Below are 5,000 nucleotides of genomic sequence, written 5' to 3' on the forward strand. Positions count from 1 at the left end.
GAGAGAGAGAGAGAGAGAGAGAGAGAGAGAGAGAGAGAGAGAGAGAGAGAGAGAGAGAGAGAGAGAGAGAGAGAGAGAGAGAGAGAGAGAGAGAGAGAGAGAGAGAGAGAGAGAGAGAGAGAGAGAGAGAGAGAGAGAGAGAGAGAGAGAGAGAGAGAGAGAGAGAGAGAGAGAGAGAGAGAGAGAGAGAGAGAGAGAGAGAGAGAGAGAGAGAGAGAGAGAGAGAGAGAGAGAGGAGAGAGAGAGAGAGAGAGAGAGAGAGAGAGAGAGAGAGAGAGAGAGAGAGAGAGAGAGAGAGAGAGAGAGAGAGAGAGAGAGAGAGAGAGAGAGAGAGAGAGAGAGAGAGAGAGAGAGAGAGAGAGAGAGAGAGAGAGAGAGTCTCTATGGTCTGTATCTAATCTGCTCTTAATTGTAAACTCAGCTCATTTAACATCTGAAGTGGTTCCAGAAAGCTATGCATCTCTATTGGATTCACATCAATCTCACGCAGGAACCTTTCCAGGAGTTTATTGCGTGTCGATGGATTGTTTGGGGTCAGTTAATTCACGCGGCGACACCGGACAATAGAAACAGCCTCTAAATGTCAGAGTATCTTCCGAGAAGATGATGGACCGAGACAATGACTAAAAGCGGAGTTAAATGAGTCCGTGTGGAGACGTTAAGATCGATCCGTCCTCAGGAGCTTCATCCATCACCGTCCTGCTGACGCCAAACATCTGCTTCAACTCCAACACTTCTCCAACTTCAGCCACTTCCACTCGTCAGGGCTTCACACGGCAAAGACTGAATCGTTCCCGCTCAGATAACTATCAGCTCAGACTGACCGGACGAGCAAGAAGATACGTGTTTGCTAAATATCTGTTCTTGTTTTAAGCAAACGCTCATTTCAATAGGATTTATTCACCTAAATAGTTTTCTGAGATCAGGATGAGCTATTTTAAGACATATAGCATCAGTGTCTCAGTAATGGATGTGAATGGGTGCCGTCAGAATGATAAAAATATAATAATAGAGTTATTATGGATTATGAACTCGTATATTACTTTTACTTAAAAATGTCTTAACGCTGGATTAGTTGGATCTCTTCTCCGGATGTTGTGTTTTATTCTGATGTTTTTATCTGACGGCACCCATTCACTTCCATTGGTGAGACACTGATGTAATGCGATATTTCACCAAATCTGATGAAGAAGCAAACGTGGATGGGTTGAGGATGAGCAGATTTCTATTTGTGTTGAACTGTCTCTTTAATTCAAGAGTGAAGTGGCCTGCTGTGAGGTGACCCGCTCCTCATCACGTCTCAGGACCTTCAGGAGGACGGAGACGCTCCTAACGCCAGGTACTTCATCAAACACACTTCATGAGGAGATTCAGTTCAGTTTAACACCACAGACGCTGAACAACATTCACACACTCACAGAAAACCACCAGCTTCTTCACAGCATCTGACACCGGACCTCAATCACATGTTATTTTTTATGTGTTTATCGTCTTACATTGATTTACAAACCATTTAACTCTGTGGTTTTTCATTCAGTTGCATTTTACATCAATCAGCATGAACACACACACACAACATAAACACACACACACAACATAAACACACACACACACAGACAACATGAAACACACACACACAACATAAAACACACACACAACATAAACACACACACACAACATGAACACACACACACAACATGAACACACACACACAACATGAACACACACACACACAACATAAACACACACACACACAACATAAACACACACACACAACATAAACACACACACACACATGAACATAAACACACACACACACAACATAAACACACACACACACACACACAAAAAAACACACACACACACACAACATAACACACAACACACACAACATAAACACACACACACACACACACACACAACATAAACACACACACACACAATATAAACACACACACAACATGAACACACACACACACACACACATAAACACACACACAACATAAAACACACACACACAACATAAACACACACACACACAATATAAACACACACACACAACATGAACACACACACACAACATAAACACACACACACATAACATAAACACACACACACACACACACACACACACACACACACAACATAAACACACACACATAAACACACACACACAACATAAACACACACACACAACATAAACACACACACATAACATAAACACACAACATAAACACACACAGACAACATAAACAAACACACACACACATAACATAAACACACACACACACACACACACAATATAAACACACACACACACATAACATAAACACACACACAGACACATCATAAACACACACACATACACAACATAAACACACACACACACACACATCATAAACACACACACATACACAACATAAACACACACAGACACAACATAACATAAACACCTACACACACATCATAGACAAACACACATGTGTGAGAGCATAAGCAAACACACACACAACATGAGCACACACGTGTGTGTGTGTGTGTATGTGTCACAAAAACATTTGCATTTTAATACTAGAGTAGTTAAAAAATGTATGATTAACATAATTGTTATGATTCTTAGTTTCTTGCCAAAGATATTTATAAAAAAAATATGCATTATGTATTTTTATTTAAATATATAGTGGTCCAAAAAATGTGCTTCATGTTCCCAGAAAATATTTTACAGTCATTTATATACAAATATTTGTGTTTAATTTAGGTTCATTTATTTATTTTGCTAATTACTATTATAAGAGCATTACTTTACAAATAACAATTAGCTTAAAACTAGCAATTTAATTTACTTAATAAATATGTTAAAGACACAAATATATCTTTTCACGCAGTTTAGTTCCTCATTACCGTAATGCATTATATTTATTTATGTATCTTATTAATCACAATGGTATTTATTACAATAATTAAAGTACGGCTAGAACACAAAATCATAATGTTTCTTAAAAAAACAGGCTTTTTAAAATAAATATGTAAAAGACGTTTGCTCTTTAAATGTTTAATATCTATTAAAATATGAGTCTCAGACGTCTTCTGTTTTCTGAGAGATCTGGCAACCGCCTCGGTCACGTTCACCCGGGTTAGTTAAGATCCGGTCAGATCAAGGCCAGGCTGGTTAATAGCCGTGTCAACTACCAACCCTATTAACCCCTGACTGACAAATAGTACTAGTTAAGGGCTGGGAGGAAATGAAATCATGACCCCGTGACCCTGGACACATCTGGGCTTTGCGGTCACATGACATGCAGGCTAAAAAATCAAATCATCATGCTTTATTTGCATTGCTTTTATCTTTTGATTTGTACAGCATGCATTTAGCAAACGCTTTTTATCCGAAGCTAATTATACAGTCATTTCATTATCAATAATTATATCATTTATATACATTGTACATTACTGTCATGACTTCAGTCTGATCAGTTTTGTTTTTGTTTTTGTCTGCCATGTGCTCGTGTTTCCCCGCCCCATTGTCATCTCATTAATCACTTTAGCTGCCTTCTCACCTGTGGCTCATTAGCTCCTTAACTGCTCCCCTACTTAAGCTCCGTTTGTTTGCAGTCTTGTGTCTGACCGTTGTGGTGTGTGGATGCTGCATTTGTGTCCAGTCCAGTCCAGTCCAGTCCAGTCCAGTCCAGTCCAGTCCAGTCCAGTCCAGTCCAGTCCAGTCCAGTCCAGTCCAGTCCAGTCCAGTCCAGTCCAGTCTGTGTAGGCTCCAAGTGTAGCTTGTATTTTTAGTTCTGCTCTTTGCTCGCTCTGCCATCTGTTTTCTCCAGACCTCCATTCACCGACTCCAGTCCTGGTTCCTCCGGTGCCGTGTTTGGCAGCTCGTCCTCACCTGCCCCCCTTTGGATCTTATGCTGGGATCAAGCAGCAGGACTGTATTAAAGACTCTTTGGGAGGATTTCCTTGCGCCTGTGGTTCCCTGCCCAAAGGAGTGACTGGAGGCTTGTTTTGTTGACTTGATCCTGTTAATTTATTTTTTGATGTTAAGTCATCTGTCCCTCTGCCTCAGTCAACTTTTTGTTCAGAGACTATAATAAATTTCAGTTCTAACCTGCATTTGAATCCTTGTTCGTTCCTGACAATTACAGCATTTCTATATTTATTTATTTATTATATTATAATCTATTTAGATAGATGGAAAAAATTATATACATCTAATCTAATTATATAATGAATAATTTACACATTTTATGATATATTTATTTGCATTTAACATTTATTCTTACATAAAACATACAAAATAAGCAAAATTTAAAGGAAATCATTTTATATAAAATCATTAAGTTTTAACATGACATATAAATTAAATTATATCAATATTTATACAAAATAATTAAAATATTTAAAATGCGTCATTTATAATATTATATTCAATTATTTACACGTTATTAATTATTTTATTAATAATTCACAGACTTGAAACGCCTGATCAAGAGCATCTGAGCGCCTGCTATATTTTACATCTGAAATATGTTTCTGTTCGTGCGTGGAAACCATACGTCATACGATTATGTAAATTATTAACGTGAATAAATCTGACTCGTTAATTCCAGGCCGCCAGCACAAACACACAGATCCTCTGATAACTGATGGAGATCATCAGAGTCATTGATCACACACACACACACACACACACACACACACACACACACACACACACTCACACACACACACACACACACACACACACACTCACACACTCACACACACACACACACAGATGAGAGGTGTTAGCTGGATTACTCGCAGCATGCTGATCTGTGTAATACACACCAGCAAAACAGCTCAGAATGCATCTGCCATCCGTCACGGAGCACACGCACACACACACACACACACACACACACACACACACACACACACACACACACACACACACACACACACACACTAGCTCTGCGTGTTCGGTGAAGTTGTTTTTGACAGATTTCTAGTTTCAGGAG

The sequence above is a fragment of the Puntigrus tetrazona genome, chromosome 25 (assembly GCF_018831695.1).
Source record: "Puntigrus tetrazona isolate hp1 chromosome 25, ASM1883169v1, whole genome shotgun sequence".
Classification (NCBI taxonomy): domain Eukaryota; kingdom Metazoa; phylum Chordata; class Actinopteri; order Cypriniformes; family Cyprinidae; genus Puntigrus; species Puntigrus tetrazona.